The 23,880-nt window shown below is 50.1% G+C and overlaps 1 pseudogene; it reads right to left on the reverse strand.

The window, feature by feature from the left end:
- Nucleotides 1–12,347: 12,347 nt before the first annotated feature.
- LOC136375099 (zinc finger protein 135-like) overlaps nt 12,348–23,880 on the reverse strand; it is a 59,218-nt pseudogene continuing 47,685 nt past the window's right edge.

Raw genomic sequence — 23,880 nt, forward strand, 5'->3', positions numbered from 1 at the left:
CCTCTAGCGTCCCGGGAAGAGGGAGAATGCTGCAAGCCGGTTTGGCTGTGCTCAGAAGGGGTTTCTACGGCTTCGCTCGAAACAGCATCTGTGCGGGTGCTTTTTGCTCTCTAGCAGCCCAGAAAGCTGTGTAGCGTAGCTCGTGCCTCTAGCGTCCCGGGAAGAGGGAGAATGCTGCAAGCCGGTTTGGCTGTGCTCAGAAGGGGTTTCTCCGGCTTCGCTCGAAACAGCATCTGTGCGTGTGTTTTTGCTCTCTAGCAGCCCAGAAAGCTGTGTAGCGTAGCTCGTGCCTCTAGCGTCCCGGGAAGAGGGAGAATGCTGCAAGCCGGTTTGGCTGTGCTCAGAAGGGGTTTCTCCGGCTTCGCTCGAAACAGCATCTCTGTGGATGCTTTTGCTCTCTAGCAGCCCAGAAAGCTGTGTAGCGTAGCTCGTGCCTCTAGCGTCCCGGGAAGAGGGAGAATGCTGCAAGCCGGTTTGGCTGTGCTCAGAAGGGGTTTCTACGGCTTCGCTCGAAACAGCATCTGTGCGGGTGCTTTTTGCTCTCTAGCAGCCCAGAAAGCTGTGTAGCGTAGCTCGTGCCTCTAGCGTCCCGGGAAGAGGGAGAATGCTGCAAGCCGGTTTGGCTGTGCTCAGAAGGGGTTTCTCCGGCTTCGCTCGAAACAGCATCTCTGCGGGTGCTTTTGCTCTCTAGCAGCCCAGAAAGCTGTGTAGCGTAGCTCGTGCCTCTAGCGTCCCGGGAAGAGGGAGAATGCTGCAAGCCGGTTTGGCTGTGCTCAGAAGGGGTTTCTCCGGCTTCGCTCGAAACAGCATCTGTGCGGGTGCTTTTTGCTCTCTAGCAGCCCAGAAAGCTGTGTAGCGTAGCTCGTGCCTCTAGCGTCCCGGGAAGAGGGAGAATGCTGCAAGCCGGTTTGGCTGTGCTCAGAAGGGGTTTCTCCGGCTTCGCTCGAAACAGCATCTCTGTGGATGCTTTTGCTCTCTAGCAGCCCAGAAAGCTGTGTAGCGTAGCTCGTGCCTCTAGCGTCCCGGGAAGAGGGAGAATGCTGCAAGCCGGTTTGGCTGTGCTCAGAAGGGGTTTCTACGGCTTCGCTCGAAACAGCATCTGTGCGGGTGCTTTTTGCTCTCTAGCAGCCCAGAAAGCTGTGTAGCGTAGCTCGTGCCTCTAGCGTCCCGGGAAGAGGGAGAATGCTGCAAGCCGGTTTGGCTGTGCTCAGAAGGGGTTTCTACGGCTTCGCTCGAAACAGCATCTCTGCTGCTGCATTTTGCTCTCTAGCAGCCCAGAAAGCTGTGTAGCGTAGCTCGTGCCTCTAGCGTCCCGGGAAGAGGGAGAATGCTGCAAGCCGGTTTGGCTGTGCTCAGAAGGGGTTTCTACGGCTTCGCTCGAAACAGCATCTGTGCGGGTGCTTTTTGCTCTCTAGCAGCCCAGAAAGCTGTGTAGCGTAGCTCGTGCCTCTAGCGTCCCGGGAAGAGGGAGAATGCTGCAAGCCGGTTTGGCTGTGCTCAGAAGGGGTTTCTCCGGCTTCGCTCGAAACAGCATCTGTGCGGGTGCTTTTGCTCTCTAGCAGCCCAGAAAGCTGTGTAGCGTAGCTCGTGCCTCTAGCGTCCCGGGAAGAGGGAGAATGCTGCAAGCCGGTTTGGCTGTGCTCAGAAGGGGTTTCTCCGGCTTCGCTCGAAACAGCATCTGTGCGGGTGCTTTTTGCTCTCTAGCAGCCCAGAAAGCTGTGTAGCGTAGCTCGTGCCTCTAGCGTCCCGGGAAGAGGGAGAATGCTGCAAGCCGGTTTGGCTGTGCTCAGAAGGGGTTTCTCCGGCTTCGCTCGAAACAGCATCTGTGCGGGTGCTTTTTGCTCTCTAGCAGCCCAGAAAGCTGTGTAGCGTAGCTCGTGCCTCTAGCGTCCCGGGAAGAGGGAGAATGCTGCAAGCCGGTTTGGCTGTGCTCAGAAGGGGTTTCTCCGGCTTCGCTCGAAACAGCATCTGTGCGGGTGCATTTTGCTCTCTAGCAGCCCAGAAAGCTGTGTAGCGTAGCTCGTGCCTCTAGCGTCCCGGGAAGAGGGAGAATGCTGCAAGCCGGTTTGGCTGTGCTCAGAAGGGGTTTCTCCGGCTTCGCTCGAAACAGCATCTGTGCGGGTGCTTTTGCTCTCTAGCAGCCCAGAAAGCTGTGTAGCGTAGCTCGTGCCTCTAGCGTCCCGGGAAGAGGGAGAATGCTGCAAGCCGGTTTGGCTGTGCTCAGAAGGGGTTTCTCCGGCTTCGCTCGAAACAGCATCTGTGCGGGTGCTTTTTGCTCTCTAGCAGCCCAGAAAGCTGTGTAGCGTAGCTCGTGCCTCTAGCGTCCCGGGAAGAGGGAGAATGCTGCAAGCCGGTTTGGCTGTGCTCAGAAGGGGTTTCTCCGGCTTCGCTCGAAACAGCATCTGTGCGGGTGCTTTTTGCTCTCTAGCAGCCCAGAAAGCTGTGTAGCGTAGCTCGTGCCTCTAGCGTCCCGGGAAGAGGGAGAATGCTGCAAGCCGGTTTGGCTGTGCTCAGAAGGGGTTTCTACGGCTTCGCTCGAAACAGCATCTGTGCGGGTGCTTTTTGCTCTCTAGCAGCCCAGAAAGCTGTGTAGCGTAGCTCGTGCCTCTAGCGTCCCGGGAAGAGGGAGAATGCTGCAATCCTCTGCCCCAGGCTGCAGGAGATGCAGTAGGAGCTCTGTCCTGGGGACATCATGCAGGGAGAGCTGCACACAGGCAGGATTTAGTTCCCACAAACAGCCAAGCCAGGGGTGCAGGGCAGCTTCTTCAGCCCAGTCGACATTGCTATGTGCTGGGCTGTGGGGCTGGGGCACCCCACAGAGGGGACAGCACTGCTGGAACACAGGAGACAAATCAGTTTCAGCCTCAATCTTGCTGAGGTAAGGGAGTGGGCTGGGAAGAGTCAAGAGGATAAAGAGCAATTACAGAGTTCATCCTACTGGAGTGGAGGGACAAGGAAAAAGAGTGGGAACACAGCACTGAGGGCTGCAGGGCAGCTCTGAATGACACAGTAACTTCCCACAGCACCCCTGAGACATTGCTGTTGTGCAGCCAGGGACAAAAAGGGTGAAGTAGCCCAAGCCCTTCCTTGCCTGCAAACCGAACAAGCCAGTGCATGGTTTTTGGAGTTCCACCTCTGCTCTTCCCATGGGGTTTTGTTTTTGTTGGGCTGTCTGCCCCCCCAGCCCAGCAAGTGCTGGTGACACAAGTGCTGGTGACACAGACCTCTTCTGAGTCCTGGGCAACAGCCAGTAACCTACTTTATTGTTCCAAGCTTCTTTTTTGTAGCCAGTTTGAATTTCCTGGGCTTGGGAAGCCTACTGGTTGGGAATCTCTGCGCCACCCACATCTCTGGCCAGTGCTGTGTCTGCATCCAGGGTTTAGGTGGGGAACCTGAAGTCTTTTGTTTCCCTAGGGACCTCTAGAACAAGCCAGGTCAACCAAATTGGGTCTGGTATGGTCAGACTCATGTCCAGCTGTAAACCAGCTGGACCTCACTACATCTCCTGCCTTTGGTTTTATTAAATTGTTTTCTGTTATCACATTTGCAAGAGCCCATTTTGCAAGTAGAATAATAGAAGACAGCATGGGTCTAATTTGAAGAAGGTTTTGACAGACTTAGTTCTCCTCAACCAGTGATGTGTCTTATATACCACCGGAGTTGCAGCATGCACTTCCAGGAGCTGTCAAGTGAAATCACGATCTTCTAGGCTGGCATGTTACAGGTTAACTGCTTATAGTTACAAATTACAGCTTGACACTAAAGCAAGAAAACATTCAGCTTTTAGAACCGTAAGAAAAACCAATTAACAGAAAAAAAAAATTGTAAACAGAAAAAACATTTTGTAAACAAAACCCAGTTTGCAAACAAATAGAATCCTAAAATGAAATGTCTATTTAAGAGTTTCAGATTTCCATTAGGTAGGTGAACAAGCAGTTTTCATCACTGTTCCACACACGACATGGAAGTTTGTTGAACGGCTGGGTAGTGAGCCACTTTAAGGCTAATGTGGGATACTTTACGCCCTCTAATACAGTGGCCCCTGTCAAAAATCCATTCCCACCTGGATTCACCATGCAAGTAGAACATCCCTCCCACACAATAAGAGGTGCAGCAGTCATTTATGGTTGAATTGTAGCTGTTTGTCCTTCAGAATTTTTTACCAAAACAGGCTTGATGCTCAAATAGCTGTGTGTGGTTCTTCCAAGACCAGCAAGAGTGGATCCTGCAGGCTGGGTGGGCCACAATGGAGGCCAAGCATGTGCAGAGATGATGGTGACATCTGCTTATGTGTCAATCAAGACACTGACATTTATCTGTGAAGGCTTTGCTTGAGACATTGTAACATTACAAACCCTGTTAGGTGTTTGCTCCCCTAGGACTTGAGTCCAGCATACCTGGGGCTGTCCTGTTGATCTGAAGCCTTTGTCTCCTCACTGCCTGGAATCTGTAATGCATTTATGGCTATTGGGCTGAGGTGGATACATCCATGCTAGTTGATCCTCTTGTTCGGGAGTGAGTTGGTCACACAGGCTTGTACTAGAGGGTGGGAAAATACTTGTGTCACCACAGTTTTCCTCTCAAGCTGGGTTTCCCATTTCCCTAGTTCTGGAGAAATTGTCCATACCTTGGCCGTATGTCCGAATCTCCCACATCGGTTGCATTTTGTATTCACATCCCTCTGCTCTTGAAGTGTCCCCTGTGGTACAGGCTGGCTTGGAAAGTTTGCTTTTATGTGGCTTTGTCATCCGTATTTGAAGCAATGGGGTGTTTGTTTAACAGCAGCTGTAATGGTATGAGCTAAAATAGCCATGTTGTGAGATTCAGTCCCAACCTTAGCATATGCATTTATCATATCCTCTGGGCATGGATTCTCTTTAGGTAATTTTAAGCGGCAGTCCAAAGATCCCTCATCTGCCTCATGACCATCGTCAAGGACCGAGACTGAAACCCCTAAAAGGACTCTAAAACCCCCACACAGGAGTGCTGGCCTGGCTAAGGTGGGATGTTCGCCAACTGTTGCCTGCAGGTGTGTTCAGTGGAAAAACTTGGCACGCATTTCCATCGGAACATCAGAACCTGAGCAGAAGCAATGGGCAATTCATGGTGAATTGACTGCACTTGCTGACGGCTGACCTGTTCCAAGTTCTGGGAATGAACACACCATAAATATTTCCCCACCTTCTGGCCAACTGCCTGTCGCTTTGGAAAGGACTATAAGGACCCCTAAGTTAACCAAAGACTTTGTGATCACCCCACGGAAGAAGACGGATCTCTTGGCTGGACCACGAGGATTTTGCCTCTCCATTGGTAGCTATACCCACCGTCTCTGTCTCTTTTCTCGCTATCCTTTGTTTCCCTTCAAATCCTTCTATCACATTTGATGTTGGCACTAATAAAAGTGCATTTGTTTTGATGAATACTGAAATCCCCTCTGGGTTGTTTTTGTACTCTGAGATCGGTAAACGAACCATCACGATTCCCACTTGCATTAGCCGATTGTGACAGTAATGCATCTATAATTTTTCTACAGTCCTCATTTGCATTATCTCATGCTAACTATAGTATTAACTGGCTTCTTGCTTCACTGTTTGCTATTTGTTTTTCCATAGCATTTTGCAAGCATTCTATGAATTGCATATATAACTCGGTGGGGTTTTGTTTTATACTTGAATAACTTTTGGTAGGCACAGACATTTATAACTTTTGTTTTGAGCTCACATTGCTAAGTCTTTTGCTTGGGCAAGGATTGGGGAAGTCAGGCGTGTTTAAGTTACTGGGTCTTCTTAGGAGGTAGTCCCCATAAGTTGGGAAATCCCTGCCCCAAAACATGGATCCTTTTGTGGAGCCCTTGAATTTTCTAGTTCCTGGTTCTCTGCATAGGATTTCCACATCAATTCAAACATCATATATTGCAGTGTAGTGCATAGTAATGTCAGTAACTCCTTCGTGTCATAGGGAGTCAGTTTAGTAGCAGTTACAAATCACAGCATATTTCCAACAGCGGGTAGTCCCAGTCCATGTTTAGCAGCCAGTTGGTGTAGCTCTGAAAAGGTTTGCCAATTAAAGGAAACATATTGTCAGATGTATTACATTTACCTCATGTAACTGGGTATACTGTAATCTCTCCTCCCAACTGCTGTCAGCTTTCTAATGATGGTAGATACCTGGGTACAGAAATTACTTCAGTCCCCTCCATACCATCGCTTGTTATCCCTGGCTGCTTTACCTCCATCCAGAAGACAGCTGGGTCACGTGTTGGGATGGCTTCCAGCTGGAACATCAATGGGCCTGGAGCCAAAGGAGGCAGGGTTGGAGAGGCTTGTTCTCCTAAGCTGGTAGCAGGGTGGAGATTTGGGTTCCCTCTGTGGGTGTCTCGGGACTGTAGATGTGACGGTGCTGTGGTAGGAGCAGGACTGGGGCACCAGGATGGGGCTTCTTGTGGGCGAAACGCAGTACTCGTGCAGAGCAGGCATGGAGTATTCTGGCTCTGCCCAGCATTCAGACAGAGGTGCATATTCACCTCAGACTGTGGCACTGGCTGGTACCAGGATCCCTTCACCTCCCCCTGTTCTGCTGTGCCCTGGAGCCCCACTACATGGGTAGATTGCATAATCTGGGTCTCTCTCTCCTGCCATGGTTTCTGTGCCTGGAGTAGTCCAGCCACATGGTGGTATTGAGTAATCTGGGTCATTGTGTCCTGCCAGTTTGACCGCCCACTGGGTTCCTGACACATGGCAGGGGGATGGGACACCAGTCTCAAGGGAAGGGATTCTGTGGGGAGGGGGAATTAGGGTGGCACAGCCCTATGGGTAAGTGATTTCATCCTGCCACCCCATCTGTGAGGTTGGCATGGTTCCCAAACGCCCTGTTATCTCTTCAGGTATCCATTTTTCTCCATTTTCATCAGTTTTTAATAGTCTCATCAAGTCTAAAATAAGTTTCCAGGGCTTGATAATTTTAATTGCTTTTTGATCACTCCTGGAGGGGTTTAATTATAAATTGTCCAGCTGACACCCAAGTATTCAAATCAAGGGCTGCTTCTTTAGTTGCATCAAATCCATAGTCCTTAGCCCAGGTTAGTAAATTTTCCAACCCCTCTGGATTGTAATGAGTTTCCCATTCTTCTATAAGAGCAGACCGTACCTTGAGGGTTTGATGTCGCTGTATGGAGATCAATCCTCCCATGGCTCCAACAGTTGTTTTCTTCTGTGTTCAGGGGTAGGTGCAGGAGAATTCTGAGTCTGAACGGTTTCCCACCACAGAACTGCTCTGCTGCAGTTTTTTTGTAGCTTTTGCTTTTTCTAGCTCCTGCACTGCTTTTTTTGTCTCTGCTAGTATGCAGAGATGGCTGTTGACCTCATGCAGGGCACCACATGTGACAAAAGGTCTGTGGGTTGGAGACAGACATGATACAGACTTCTTGTGAATCACGAGCAACAGCCAGCAACCTACTTTATTGTTCCAAGCTTCTTTTTTGTAGCCAGTTTGAATTTCCTGGGCTGGGAATCTCTACATCTCCACATCTCTGGCCAGTGGTGTGTCTGCATCCAGGGCTTAGGTGGGGAACCCAAAGTCTTTGTTCCCCTAGGGACTTCTAGAACAAGCCAGGTCAGCCAAATTGGGTCTGTTATGATCAGACATTATGTCCAGCTGTAAAGCAGCTGTTAATTGCTATATGGAACCACTATGAGCATAGACCCTGATTCATGTCACACTCTTTTTCATATGGGCCATTGAATAGTCGTTCTGAACACAAATACTGAACATACAGAAGCTTGCATGGAGATGACCCTGATGACCTCAGATGACCCTGTCTGAATTTCTCAATGGCCCCTATGTCAGGAACAGCTTCAAAACCTACCGCAACTCATAGATGAACAGCTATTTCTTGGGCACATACAGACATCCTCTAGCACTTGGAACACTCCTGTACTCTGCATACCCAAGAAAAGTGGCAAATGGAGACTATCACATGACTTGAGGGTGGTAAATGCGTCATTGAACCAATGTGTGCTTTATAACCTGGACTTCCCTCTCCAGTGATGATTTTTCTTGATTCGGCCCTCATCATCATAGATTTTAAAGACTGGGTTTTTACCAGTCCCTTGCACTCTGATGATGCACCTCGCTTTGCCTTTTCAGTACCACTCTAACCATGCAGAGCGAATGAAAAGGTACCACTGAACAGTTTTGCCACAAGGCATGTGCAAAAGCCCAACTAATATGCCAGAGTGGTAAACCTTACTCTGCAATCTTGTGCCACCAATTTCCTGAGGCAACCATATACTACTACGTGAACAGTATTTTACCTGCAGCTAAAGATCTTTCTGTTTTGTGTTCTGTGTAGGTGGCTGTCATTCAGGCAGTTCAAGCAGCTGGACTAGTCATTGCACCCAAGAAAGTGCAGTAGCAGGCTCCATGGCATTACATATGGTGGAAAATTACTCAGCAGGCTACCTGGCCTCAGCATGTAAAGCTCTGTATTAAAGATAACTTCACCTTAAATGATTTGAAGAAATTGTTCAGTTCCTTGAACTGGTTACATCTCATTCTAAGTTTATCCACAGAGCTTTTGCACCCTGTTTGATTTACACAAAGGTAACCCTGATCTCAACTCTTCACAAAAGCATCATGATCCGCTAATGGAAGTGGGAGTCGTGATGGTTCGTTAACTGATCTCAGAGTGGATAAACAACACAGAGGGGATTTCAATATTAATCAAAACAAGTGCATCTTTATTGAGTGCCAACAGCAAATGTGATAGAAGGATTAGAAAGGAAATAAAGAATAGAAAGAGAGAAAGAAGGGGCAGGTAATAGCTATCAACAGAGTGACAAAATCCTCATGGTCCAGCCAATAGATCTGTCTTCTTCCATGGGGGAATCTCGAGTTTTGGTTAACCTAGGGAGTATTTATATAGTCTTTTCCAAAGTGACAGGCAGCTGGCCAAAAGGTGGGGAGATCAATATGATGTGTTTGTTTGGAGAGAATAAGAATAGGTACAGAAACAGGCTGGTCCGGCAGCAAATACAATCAATTCACTGTCACTTGCCCATTGTTTCTGCTCAGGTTCTGATGGGAATGCATGCCAGCTTTTTCCTGCAAACACACCTGCAGGCAACAATTGACAGACGTCACACCTCAGCCAGGCTGGAACTCCTGTGTTGGAGTTTTAGAGTCCTTTTGGGGTTTCAGTCTCTGTCCTTGATAGCGGTCGTGAGGCAGATGAGGGATCTTTAATCTTTTACAAACAGCTAACTCCAGAGGCTAAGAAGGCCCTTGAAAATTGTGCTCAGGTACTGGAAAAGTGACAGGGCTGGAGATGGGATCCAGATGAACCCATTTCCCTTTTGCAGTCTTGTTTCAGTGGTTTGCTGATGACAATGATTCTTTGCACGTATTAGAGTGGCTATTTTTACCTCATAAGGTGACAAAGACTGTATGAACTGTCAGTGACATATTTGCGCAGCTAATCATGAAACTCAGCTGCAGGCGCTTAGTGGCCAGGATCCACATGTACTCCATTGTGCCTGTGAACAAAGAAAACATGTCACAGTTGTTGTCAGAGGACACTAACTTTCAGATTGCACTTCCAGACTTTTTGGGACAATTGTCTATTCACTACATTTCACATCACCTGTGGACAGAACTGAGTAGCCTCCCCTTATACATGAAACACCACTGCAGTTTGAGCCATTGACAGAATGACACTTTTTACAGATATATCCAGCAGAACCAGCAAAGCTGCAGTAGTATGGTTTAAGGATGACTCTGCCCAATGGCATTAAAGGGTCTCTGACACTGCAAGATGCTTCAGTGCAAATCTTGGAGTGGGTCACTATGCACTATGCTTTTTAGTTGTGCTACGGAGAGAACAAAAACAGTTCCCAGGGCTGCTCCTAAAGAAACCAGGAGCTCATTGGGCAGCAACAGTGCCTGGGGACAGACAGCATTTGTGCTGAGCTCCAGAGGAACTGCGCCCAGGGGCTGCTAGCCAAGGCTGAGGTCAAATGAGGATTTGTCAGTGTCAGAGTCTGTCCAAGGATGTGATATGCCTCACCACCGTCTCCAATGACTGAGGACTGAGACTCCAGACTCTGAAAGGAGCCCTGGCCTGGCTGAGGTGGAATGTTTGCCAAGTCTCAGAGGACTGGTCTGCATCTCCATGAGAATGGAGTGCAAGAACAATAGAACTGGTCACAGTGGACTGAGCCAAGGCTACTTGCCCAAACTGGTCCATCTGTACCAGAGCACGGCACGTACGGTGTGCAGCTTGTCCCTGACCACCCAACCTCGACACAGGTGGCTCCGGTTTTGTCCCTGTGACTCTCCTTTGTCCCTAACTTGATGCAGGTGGCTCCGGTTTTGTCCCACCCTTGACGCAAGTGGCTCCTGCTTTGGCTCTGGGCCCCTTGCTTTGCCTCAACACAGGTGGCTCCTGCTTTGGCTTTGTGCCACTCGCTTTGGTCCCCGTCTTGACCAACCAATAAAACCCTGGAGACCCCTGCTCACCTTCGTGATCACCCCACTGGAGAAGTTCGTGTCTATGGGCATCTCGGCCTTGAGGACTCGGCCCTCCACATTGGTAGCTATAATCTATTCTCTATTTTCTCTCCCACTATCGCATTTTGGTAGCACTAAATAAAGGTGCATTTTTGTTGTATTGAGTTGTCTACCACTGTGTCTTTTTTGCTCTGAGATCCTAAAACGAACCATCAGGTTCCCCACATATGTTTGCGGACCCTGACAGTCAGACTGCAGGGCGACCTGGGAAGGTGTGGGGGAGATAATTCAGCCCCTCAGTGTGGTCCCAGCTGCTGCCAGTATTTCCATGTCTGTGCTCCAAGTGCTGCTCCCAGCCCTGAGCCGTAGAGATGGGAATGTCCCGCTCCCTTCCCGGGGCAGGGTCACACCTGAGCCAGGTGTGCAGGGCACGACCTTGCCCTGAGCCCAAGCCCTGTCCCACCTGCAGGATCTGCTGCTCCTGGGCCTCTTCCTCCTGTGGCCCCCAGCCCAGCTTGGTGCTGAACAAAGGGGCTGGGCTGGGGCCATCCCCCGGCGGGGGCTGTGCACCCTCTCTGCCCCCTCCCCAAATTCCCTCCCGGGGCAGCAGGAGCTGGGGCAGGAGCCCTGTGGGGAGGGAAAAGGGATGATGGTGAGTGGGTCACAGATGCTCTGGGGGGGACACACACAGCCCCTGGGGACTCCGTTTCACCTTCTCCTGCAGCACCAGGAGGATGAACCCAAACATGGAGCCCCCAAACACTGGCAGCATCTTGGGGGTTGTGGTCTGCAGGCAGATTTGGGGGTCTGGGGGGATCACAAGTGCCCCAAAACCCCCTCCCAGCCCCACAGCCACTCCCAGACCCCTCAAACCACCCAACAGCTTCTGGCCAGGATCTGGACCCCAACCACCCGCTGCAACATAAATAGCCCCAAAAATCCACAAAACCCCTTTCCATCTCCCCCAAGACCCACCCAAACTGACATGATCTCAGTCTGGAGGGTCCTGCATGGCACACACTCCAAGGCTCTGCAATTCCAGTTCCCAGACAGGAAAAGATCTTCTGGCTCTGGAAGGCAAAGCTCTGGAGAAGGGGCCCAAAGCCAAGGGCAGCAAGATCCTACAGGGACATTTCACTGCCAGCCCCCAGAACTTGGGCCACGCTTGTTGGAGCTCCTGCACTGGGAATTCAGTCAGGGCAGGGCCTTTGGTGGGAGCTGCCCTGGCTCAAGGGACACACTGAGAGACAAACAGAGCAGGCAGAGAGAGGCACGAGGGAAAGGAGGACATAAACACAATCAGCTGAGAAGGTGACACTCTGAAAACAGAAGTGCAACTGTCTGGAAATGAATGGGACAGGAATCAAAAATTTTTCAAGTTTTATTTACTATCAAACCACATCCCATCCACCCCACCCCACACAATCCCCATCCCACCGCTCCAAATTTGGATCTCACTTCTCCCAATCTTCTTTCCAACCCCATCTCACTCTGGTGGATGTGGAGTCGAGTAAATTTGGTGTGAGACTGAGTTTTTCTGATGTGGGAACAAGTAATTTTGAGGTGATATTGAGCCCTTCTGGAAGAAGATTGAGTTGTTTTCAGTGGAATTCGAGTGCTTTTAAGGTGACAGATCAATTCCTCTTGGTGTTTGGAGTGCATAGAGATGGAGAAGAGAAAAAAATAAAGGCCAAACCAAAGGACAGCTGTCTCCCCAACACGGACCATGGGGCATGTAGGTCACCAGACCTCTGCCTAACGTGGCTTCTCCAGTGGGGAATAATGGACTTCGAGCAGCACATGAAGCTCTTCCTGCACTTGGGGCACTCATACGGATTCCTTTACTGGTGGCTCGGTTGGTGTCTGGTCAAGGCTGACCTGTGTGAAAAGCTCTTCCCACACTGGGGACACTCATAGGGCCTCTCCCTGGTGTGGATGCACTGGTGGGTGGTGAAGGTGGAGTTGTGCATGAAGCCTTTCTCGCAGTCAGGGCAGTGGAAGGGCCTCTTGTCTGAGTGAATCCGCTGGTGTAGGAGGAGACTGGAGCTGGTGGGAAACCTCTTCACACACTTGGGACACTTGTAGGGCCTCTCCTCTTTGTGTGTCTGCTGATGTTCAAGGAGATGGGAGCTAGTCAGAAACCTCTTCCCACATTGCCTACACTCATAGGGCATCTCCCCAGTGTGGATCTTTTGATGGATGATCAGGTGGGGATGCTGCCTGAAGCTGTTCCCACATTCTCCATGCTTGTAAGGCCTTTCCCCAGTGTGGAACCTCTGGTGCTGGGTCAAGTTGGCACTCTGGCTGAAGCTCTTCCCACATTCCCCACACTTGTAGAGCTGTTCTCTGGTGTGGCTCCTCTGGTGGCAGATCAAGTAAGAGTTCCGGCCAAAGCTCATCCCACATTCCCCACACCTGTGGGGCCTCTCCCTAGTATTGATGTGCCTGATGAGGGTGCAGTTGCAGTTGAAGTGCTTCCCACAGCTAGGGCAGTGGAAGGGTCTCTCCCCTGTGTGGATCTGCTGGTGCTTCAGGAGATTGGAGCTGGTCTGAAACCTTTTCCTGCATTTTTCACACTCATAGGGCCTCTCCCCAGTGTGGATCCTCTGGTGACAAATCAAGTGGGAGCTGACTCTGAATCTCTTCTCACTTTCCTCGCACACATAGGGTCATTCCCCAGTGTGGATCCTCTGATGGCTGATCAGGTCGGAACTCTGGCTGAAGCTCTTCCCACACTCCAGGCACTTGTAGGGCTTCTCTTCATCAGGAAGCTGCTCATGGAACACCAGGTCTAAGCTCTGGCTTCATTGCCGCCTGCCTCCCCAGCACAGTGTGGGTCTTTCCTCCTCACATCCTTGCCATCTGCTGCCCCTCCTCCAGCAGGATCCCCAGAGCTTTTCCTCCCCGTTAGAATCCTCTGCTATGGAGCTGCTCAAAACGGCCTCTTCCACGACCTTCTGCTGTGAGGATTTGTCCTCCCTGGTCTCCATGCTTGGCTCCTTCTCTGGGGGAGAAAGGACAAGAGGAGGATGGGATTTGCCTCCGTGCCAGACGGAAGAAGAAGGAGATCCCCCCAGTGCATCCTCCTCATGTGCCTGGGGTCCCGCTCAGGGAAGCCGCGGCTCTCCCGGGCTCCCCAAACCCGGTGTCCCCCCGGCCCCGCCGCTCCCCACGTGGCCCCGGCAGAGCTTGGAGCGCCCGGCCCGGGAAGCCCAACCCCCACCCAGGGGGGACCCGCATCCCCCCGCCCCCCGACGGGGCTCTGCCGACACCGGGACACCCCAAAAACACCTCCCGGGGACCCCCGATGTCCCCCCGAGGCGCAGCTGCCTTTGGAGCCCTGCAAGATCTAAATATCCCCCCCAAAAAAAATCCAAACTCAGGGACTCCTCTGGGATATTCGGGGCGAGTTCCCCCTCCCCGGGCACCTGCAGGATCAGGGGAAGTTCTGGGCGGCTGCAAGCTCAGGGAGTGCTGGAGCCGCCGCTCCCCTCCTCTCGTCGTCTGCTCTGGCTTCCTGCTTCCGCTCCGCCTCTTCCTCCTTCCCTCCTCCTTCTCCTCCTCACCCATTCCCCAAACCTATTGCAGCCTGCGGGAGGAGCAGTGATGGAGCCGAGACAGGTCCTAGCACAGAGAGGATTTGGGGATGGCAGGTGTGGAATCACTGTGAATGACTGGGCTGTACTGGGATCATACTGGGAGCAACTTCTGGGTGACTGAGATATACTGGGATCATACTGGGAGTGAGTAGGTGCAGCACGATGGCTCCAACGCTGGGGCTGGGGGTGCTCATAAGGGAGGCCAGGGGAGAGTGGGACCTCCGGGACCCTGAACCGCCATTCCCGACACCAGGGCCCCCCTGCTCCCATTATCCTGCAAAGGGGCCACCCTGAATTCCCTATTTCTGGACATGAGGACCACCCGTTCCCCTTTTCCTGGCCATCCCATCTCTCCCAGCCTCGACTTTGTGGGTAATTCGAGGTAATTAGGAATAGGCGATCGGAAGATGTCGTGTTGTATGGGCAGGCAGAACCCCCCTTTCCTCCTCAGCTAAGGTCACTTGACTCCTAATTAGCCAATAACACCTAGTTTATAACGTAAGCAGAAGGAAACGACACAATTAACACAAGTTATATAGACCCAGGTAATGCACTAATAAACGCCATTTCCCGTCCACCACACTGGTGTCTGTGAGCTGATGGCCCGAGAGGTCTGGGGTTGGCTGCCGTGCTGTTCTTGAACCAGATCGTCACGCCTCGCAGGAGGCAACAGGTGGTGCTGAAACCTGGGAAATCATCCTGGAAGACGGGAGTCACCTGGACGGGTGAAGCAGCGGCCGGGCGGCTGGACTAGCTCGGTGAGGGGGACGCCCCTGGAGCAGTGAGGAGGATGGAAGCTCTCACGAAGGTCGTATCTCAGATTCATAAGCAATGGGATATTGATTGCAAACTAAAAGATTTTACTCCCGCTATTGTGACGCTGATGCAAATTGGGGGTCATTGATCGTCTGGTGGAGATACTCCACCCAGAAATATGGGATAAATGCACTAAGGCTCTGGCCGAGGAAACAATGTCCTCAGGCTTGGGAAAGCATCTTAAGGCATGGGAAAAAGTTGTGCAGGCTTTGCAAAAGGCTCTGCAAGAGCAAGAGACCTGGAAAGCTGCACAGAACTGTCTGATGGTCACGCCTCAGCTGGGGGTTGGGGCAGCCACACAGACTGCAGACAAAAGTGATTTTATTGAGTGTGAAAACTTGCAGGGGCAAAAGCCCCTTTTACAGCCTCAGAGCTCGGATCAACCTACAGAGGGAAAGGAGCAGACACAATATGTTGGGAAGAGGCCAGGAGCGCCGCTGTTAAGTCAGGGTCCGAGGGGGCCTGGGAGAGACCCCCGCCCTATGCACCGCAAAATGGCGTTGAACTACAAAGGGATGAAAAGGGTGCAGCCATGGCTAGAGGGAACAAAGAAAGTCTGTTAGATAATGTGGACACTTGCAAACAGAATGTGTGGGAGAGCAGAAAAGTGAGCAAGGTCAACCCGAATTCTAATCGGAAAGCATCCTACAAGGCAAGAGCCTCCCCTAGCAGGAGGCGGGGTGAGCCGAGGGGGAGGGAGTGGCCCAACTCTAAGAGAAAGAGGCGGGGTCAAAGTCTGACAAAAAGGTACTGGAGCCCAGAAGCCTCTGGTCATTCGACTTCTGGCTCTGAGTCAGACAACAGCTGGGACAAGTGGTTTCAGGAATGTTCAATAGCTGACTCAGGCTCTGACTCCGAAAAAGAGATAGTGAGGGTAGATAAAATCAATAACTTTAATGCTCCTGCTTAGGTCAAAGAGAAGGAGCAAACTCTGCTTACGGACTGGAGGAAAAGAAAAATACCGTGTGCCGGCTGGGCCCCTTCAGCCAAGCTGGCATTCCCGGTCCGAATGGGGGGGCAGAGCAGAAATCAGAGGACTTACCAATAAATCCTAAGGATGTGCAAGCAATTGTTAAAGCCATTGCAAACAGAGGGATTAATTCAGCTATGGTTTCCACCCTCGTCGACAGTGTTTTCGGAGGGGATGACATGCTTCCATTTGACATTAAACAAACCTGCAGACTAATTTTTGATGGGGCGGGAATGATTGTTTTTAAACAAGAATGGGAGGACAATTGTGCAAAGCAACTAGCCTTGGTAACTGGGGCAGACCATCCACTACACGGCTGCAGCCTGCAGCGGTTAATGGGCACAGACCCAACCATGATCACCCCCCAGGCGCGGGCCACACACAGCTCCCTCCCATTTGGGATATGAAGCGGCCCAACTATGCCAATCCTCAATGGGGTGCAGAGCTTCCGTACCCACTGCCCGCTTGAGAAATGACCAACTTTGCAGCTCAGCCGATGACTCAGCTAGACCCATCCATGCTCCAGGAACGCCAGGAACAACCTCCTGGGAACAAGACCCCTCGGTGGCCATGGTCATGAAGGTGGGCAAACACCCACTGATAGTCTGGGGAGTTTGTTATCTTCATAAGAGCTCTGACGACTCCGCTATCCCTCTCGCATTTTGGCTTGATATCGGCTCAGATGTAACTGTTGTCCCAGAAATGTATTGGCCCCCACATTGGAAAGTAAAGGAGGCCCCTATGGTGGGCAGAATTTGCAGGCTGTCTCAGGCCCTCAAAAGAACTCAAATGATAGTGATAACACTTCTCACTGAAAAAGGACCGGAGAAAACTATCACCCTTTTCCTGCATGTCATGCCAAAATGTCCACCCATTAGGTAGGGATGCCTTAGCCCAGCTGAAAGTCAGTGTGACTAATTTATTCTGAGGGCCACTGCCACATACCTGCCGTTACCCATCAAATTAACATGGAAATCAGCTGGCCCTGAGTGGGTCAAGCAGTGGCCCTTGGCAAAGCCTCGAATGACTGCCTTCCTTGAGCTAATTAGCCACGAGCTGCAGCGGAACCACGTAGAACTCTCTACAAACCCATGGAACACCCTGGTCTTTGTAACACCCAAACGATCTGGTGAAGGCTTCTGCCTTCTGCATGACCTGCGGGAGGCGAACAAAAAAATCCAGCCAATGGGCCCTGTCCAAACTTTACTGCCCATGAACTCGATGATACCACAAGGGCAGCCCTGTGCAGTGCTTGACATTAAAGACTGTTTCTTTTCCATACCCCTACATGATGAAGACAAGGAGCGGTTTGCTTTTTCCATCGTTTTCCTGAACAGCCAATGGCCTAACCTGCACTTACAGTGGAAAGTTTTGCCTCAAGGAATGCTCAACTCTCCTACCATCTGCCAGATCACCGTGGACCGAGCACTAGCACCTGTCCAGCACAGCAACCTGACCGCGACCATTATTCAATACATGGGTGACATTCTGATCGCCATACCATCAGAGGGCCAAGTGGATCGACTAGTGTCAACAGTCTCAGAGACCCTGAAAACAAATGGCTTTGAAATTGCAAGCACAAAACCAAAGAGAGGATCATGCATAACCTTTCTAGGAGTGGAATCAAAAGGCTCTACATAACCCCTCCCCAGATAAAAATCCGTTGGAACATCAAGACACTTCATGACATACAGCAACTAGTGGGATCCCTACAGTGGCTCCGCAACATTGCCCTGATTCCTCCCGAGGTCATGGACCCCCTAAATGACCTCTTGAAAGGAAAAAACTCATGGGAGCAGAAAACTCTGACACCAGAAGTGGCAAGCTTGCTCGATTTTATAGAACAGCAAATGTCCGTGAGCACACTCACCAGATGGGACCCAGGCACACCACTCAATTTGTATGTCCACTTTATAAAGAAAGGAGGGGTGAGAGCACTAGCCCAAGGACCCCCTGACAAAGCCCGACCAATACAATGGGAGGTCTTGGGAAAACCATCATGTGCATTTTCCCCGGGAGTTGAGCGTCTTGGCAACCTCATCATGAAAGGCAGGAAACTCACCCTAAGGCACCTGGGCATTGAACCTGCCAAGCTATACCTGCCCTTCTGCAAACAGATCTCCACGCAATCAACGACAGCGTCAGAGCATTTAGCCGTAGCCCTTGCTGGTTTTGGAGGAGAAATTCACCATGCAACAAAACCTCCTTGGACTCAACTGCTTGTAATTGTTGACATCGACCTCCCACCAAAAGTCATTGACTGACCACAACCAGGACCAACAACTTTCACAGCCTCATCCTCACTAACCTCAACCACAGTGGCGGTATGGCAGTCAGGAAAACAGTGGCAATGCATCAAAACAACCGACCCTACGCTTTCAGTCCAACAGCTCGAAGCAGCAGCCGTAGTACAGGCATGTGGACTGTTCCCAGAAGAGCACCTCAACATCGTAACTGACTCTGTATTTGTGGCCAAGCTCTGCCTAGCCATGGTAGGGCCTGGCATGTCAACGTCCACGATGGCTGTGATGCTTGAGGAGGCACTTTTTTCGTGAAAAGGCACAATTTCCGTTATCCACGTTAACAGTCACGATCCCACCAAAGGGTACTTTCAAAGTGGCAAGGACAAGGCAGACACCGCCGCTAAAGGACTGTGGATGCTGAGAGATGCCCGTCAGCTACACAAGTCTCTCCACATAGGGGCTAAAGCATTAGCAAAAAAAGTGCGGGATCTTGACCACTGATGCAAAACATGTTGTAGCTACATGCTCCCATTGTCAGAAATCACCGCTGTGGTCCAGTGGAGTCAATACCAGAGCCTTAAAGCCTCAGAAATATGGCAAACAGACTTTACACTATGTCAGCTGCTAAAATCCAGGGCATGGCATGCAGTGACTGTAGACACAAACAGTGGAGTGATCATGGCCACACAACACCTGAAAACTAACTCCAAAGCAACCATCCAACATTGGTTGACAGCCATGGCGTGGCTTGGCGTTCCAAAGCAGATCAAAACAGACAATGGCCTGAACTTTATTTCAAAATCGAGCCAGGCATTTGTTTCAAAATGGGGTATCACTTTAGTGCATGGCATCCTGTATAATAGCACCAGGCAAGCCATTGTTAAGCGAGCAAGTCAAACCTTGAAAGCCAAATTAGAAGTATTAGCAAAAACAGAGGGCTTTTCCAACTCCATTCCCCCAGGAGACCAAGCATGCATTCTGGCAACCGCTTTGGTAGCACTAAATCATTTCCCCAGGGGAGATGAAACAAACAGTCCTGCTCAGAAACACTGGGCCACTCAAGCACTGGAGGAAGGCCCACAAGTTGTAATTAAGAACGAGCTGGGGGAATGGGAACAAGGCTGGAGACCAGTGCTCACAGGGCGAGGGTACGCGGCTGTTAAAAAGGATGGTAGAGTCAAATGGTGTCCACTAAATCAATCAAACCAGACCTTCAGAATAAAACAAATGAAAACTGTGAAGTTCTATTTGCAGGACTGGATCTTTGGATGTCCCCATGACTCGTACACCCCAGTGCCAGAAAAAAGCAGCAAATCATCGAGCAGTCTGAGTGTCCAAGAATCACACATCATCGAGACCCAGGCAACAACGACATCTTTGGCTTTTAGGATTCATTGGTGCAGGGCAAGCCGATGCAAAGCATTACCCTCATCAACCATTCAGGTGGGTCCTACGCCATCTTTTGAGCGACAAGGTAATCAAAGAAACCATCACACCAGACAGCCCATCTTTTGAATTTAAGTTGAGAGACTTATTTCCCCCACAATTAGGATTTCCCAGTCTTGATGATTTCACACTGAAACAAACTTACTGGTGTCCTGCTTCTAACCCAGGTAAAAGCTAGTGTAATTATCCAGAGTATGGATACTGTGGGTATTGGGGGTGTGAAACTATTGTGATGAGTGATAGATGGCAACCTCAACGACCTCATGAGTTCCTGCAAGTCAGGTATGCTCCCCAAAACTGTCACGAACCCAAATTTAGAGCAAACAAGCAAATATACACACCCTTATACGGAATGAAACACACTTGTAAAAACTACACAATGACAATTTTGCAGCCAACCCATAGGAGTTGGGGTACAGGCAAAGTGTGGTCGGCGTTTGTTCGCGCCTTTCCCGACATTTGGGTGAACATTCAAATTATCAGGCTCCCACCACCAGCATACCCAATCAATCGGACCCAATCTGATTCTTGCAGTAAGCAGACCCAAAGAAGAGACCACACCTAGCCCCACTTCCACCCTTACCACACCATCCGACCTTGGAGCCATTTATCAAATATCTAAATCAGCTCCTTATGATCCGTTTTTTAGTGTGTTGAACACTACCTTTGTCTTTCAATCGCTCGAACCCAAACCTTACAAGTTCATGCTGGTTGTGTTATGATATAAAACCTCCTTTTTACGAGGGCGTTGCCCTTAATGTTCCTTTTAGTTACCCAGCAGAAGTAAATCCACACCAGTGTAAGTGGGACACTCCCTGGAAAGGAATCACTCTGAGTCAGATCACAGGCCAAGGTAAGTGCTTTGGCAATGCAACCTTGGCAAGGCAAAAAGGTAATGTCTGTACAATAGTTATCAAACTTTATAAATCAATCAACAAAAAATGGGTGATCCCATCCGCGTCAGGAATGTGGATCTGCCAGCAGTCAGGAGTAAGCCCCTGTGTGTTCCTTGGTAAATTTAATAATTCTGCTGACTTTTTTATCCAAGTTTTAATTGTTCCTAGAGTCCTGCACCACCAAGAAGAACAAGTGTACCGCCTTTTACCGGCTCCACAAAAGAGAAATAATAACAGGCATCACTATTGCGATGCTGCTTGGCCTGGGAGCTACCGGTGCAGCCACAGGCATTTTGACCTTCGTGAACCAACACCAAAGCCTTTCTCAGCTGCAGATGACCATTGACGAAGACTTACAAAGAATTGAAAAATCCATTTCCTTTACAGAGAAATCTGTTTCCTCACTCTCAGAAGTCGTCCTCCAGAACAGGCGAGGACTGGACCTCTTGCTATTGCAGCAAGGAGGCCTCTGTGCTGCCTTAAGAGAAGAATCCTGTTTCTATGCAGACCATATGTATGAGACTCCATGGCCGAATTAAGGGAAAGGCTGGCCCAGAGAAAAAGAGAGAGAGAAGCCCAACAAGGATGGTTTGAGTCTTGGTTCAACCAGTCTCCATGGCTGACCACCCTTGCTTCCTCTCTGATCGGCCCACTTACCATAATACTCCTGATGTTGATCTTTGGGCCTTGCATACTAAAAAAATTAGTGTCATCTGTTAGAAGCCGTTTAGAAAAAGTTAACATTTTACTAGTTGATCGCCAACAGCTGCTTTGAAGTGCACTTATTACATACATTTTATATTGCCTTTTTTAACTTATTATGTAGGTTTTACTAACTTTTGCATTTTTATAACTTTATATTTTGTATGTGTTTTAGATAGTCATGAGGGGAGGAGGAAATGTGGGTAATTCGAGATAATTAGGGACAGGCGATCGGAAGATGTCGAGCTGTATGGACAGGCGGAACCCCCCTTTCCTCCTCAGCTAAGGCCACTTGACCCCTAATTAGCCAACAACACCTAGTTTATAATGTAAGCAGAAGGAAGTGATGCAGTTAACACAAGTTATATAGACCCAGGTAATGCAGTAATAAACGCTATTTGCTGTCCACCACACTGGTGTCTGTGAGCTGATGGCCCGAGCGGTCTGGGGTTGACCGCCGTGCTGTTCCTGAACCAGGTCGCCACACCTCGGAGAATGCAACATCAGCCTCCCTGTAAATCACAGAAAGGGTTCCACAGCCCCCTGGACAACAGGCACCAAAGAGTCCTGTGGGGCAGCCATTTCTATGGTCTGAACCAACACTGCCATGCCTGTTTTTTTGCACTCATCGGGCACCAAGGGGTCAAAGGAAACCTGCCTGTTAAGATCAGCAAAATTGCCTGTACCCAGCAGCTCATCCATCCCAATCACATGCCTGGGATCTTGCTCATCCAGTGCAGTATTCTGCATCCTGACTCTGTGTGCCAACTGAGTCCGTTTGGACTCAAAGGTGTGGTATTTGACAGGCTAAATCAATTAGTGACTGGCTTTGAAATTGACTGCTAATATAGCCACTAGAGAAATGATACATCTCTGTGAATACACAAGGTTAAATATCGGAGGAATCCTGGGAAACTTCCCTTTTCTTCTCTGCCCTGGAAAGAGGTAACAGGAGCGGCGGGCTGGCCCTGCTTCGCTGTGGACCCCTCTGGGGCCTGTGCACAGCCCGGCCAGTCTCTGCTGTTGCAGCAGCCTGATGGGCCTGAGCCATGCCCCCGGGCCTCAACAGCTGCAGGGGGAAGGGGAGGTGGCAGCTACTAACATCTAGCCAATTTTAAAGCTTGCCCTTCCACAGGTGTGGGCTGAGGGAGATGCCTCGCCCTGGGTCCAGGGGAAGCAGCCCCAAGCCTGGGCTGGGGTGGGCGCACCCCAATTGTCACTGAGGGGTAGGCAGGAAGCATCCACTACCCAGGCCGCTCTGAGATCCCTCAGCATGAAAGGCTGCTGCCCAGGAGAGATCCCATGACCACCTGTAATGGTTTGGTTCTTAACCAGGCAGAAACACCAAAAGAAGAAAAAGAGAATCAAAATGAAACTTTCAAAACACTCTTTCTTCCACCACAAAGCGTTTACTTTCCAAGAAACAATATAAAGAGACAAAACCTGTGATTTTCAGTAAGTTTCACCATTTAAAAAATAATCTTTCATGAGTTCTTTAGGAGAGGAGTCTCTCTTGGAGTCCCATGGAGACATTGCCACAAGAGAAACAGTCCTCTGGTGGCTCTCATGTCATGAATCTGCAGCAGCCCGAAAGAAACTTCTGCAAACTGTGAAATCCCAGCCATTAGCAGCCCTTCCTATGGCTTCATATGGGCCTATCAGGTTATTAGGGGTACCACCTAAGGATGCATCTTCCAGTATAAAACAAAGATTCTCTTCCTCTGTCTCTAAAATCTTAATCTCTAAAACTAGAGATCTCCTTTTTCCCTAGGAGCAAAGAGCTTCATATAATTTTTTCTTCCTCCATTCAAAATTCTCTATTAAATCTCAATTATATCAGTCCACAACTTTTAACTAGAGCCATGCATCCTCCCCAAACAGCATTCGTATGTTACAGGAAAAAGTCCATTCTCCATGGTTTCATAAGAAAAAGCCCAGGCAAACAAAGCCACTCCTCCTCCTTTGTCCCACTTAGGACTTCCACTCTCTCTTCACTGATTTCATGCTGTGTCTTCTCTACATTTGCTCACTTTGTCCTTTTCCTTTTACTCAAACGGAGGATTACAGTTTTTAAAAGTCTCATCGGTACCAAGAAAGAGTGAACCTTCTTTCCTGGGCCTGCAGATGGCCATGTGATCTCTGCCAGGCAGCAGCCACTAAGATTTTCAAAAGCCACAGGAATGGGGGAAGAGAGCTTCACCACCAGGCATCTGAGGGCCACCCCTCAGTCTCACCCTCAGCTCAGAGATGCTATCAGAGGCTGCAGGCACCCCTCCCCCTGCTGAGGGAAAGGGCCCAGGCATCAGCCAGGCCTCAGGTCAGCTCCCCCCACCACAGAGGGGAGCAGCAGGGTGCTTTACAGCTGCTGGAGACCTGATCCGGGCCAGGAAGGGGGCATATTCTCCTCGCCTCCTCTGGCCTGGGAGTCACCACTCCCAGCACCTCCCTGGGAATCACCTGGCCTGGGCAAAGGCCAGCCCAGGCCCAGCCCCTCCTCTTCCAAGGCAGAGAGGAATGAAGGAAAGTTTCCCAGGATCCTCCTGAACCTCACTTCTGTGACCCAGAGGTGTATCCCTATATTTAATTGGCTAATCTGGTTGTCACTTTCAAAGTCAATCACTAATTGGTTTTTACCATCCATGCTAAACCAACACATTTCACCCCTACACCTCTGGAAAACACACCTTCAAAAATCATTATTA

This window comes from Sylvia atricapilla, unplaced genomic scaffold (genome assembly GCF_009819655.1).
Source record: "Sylvia atricapilla isolate bSylAtr1 unplaced genomic scaffold, bSylAtr1.pri scaffold_90_arrow_ctg1, whole genome shotgun sequence".
NCBI lineage: Eukaryota > Metazoa > Chordata > Aves > Passeriformes > Sylviidae > Sylvia > Sylvia atricapilla.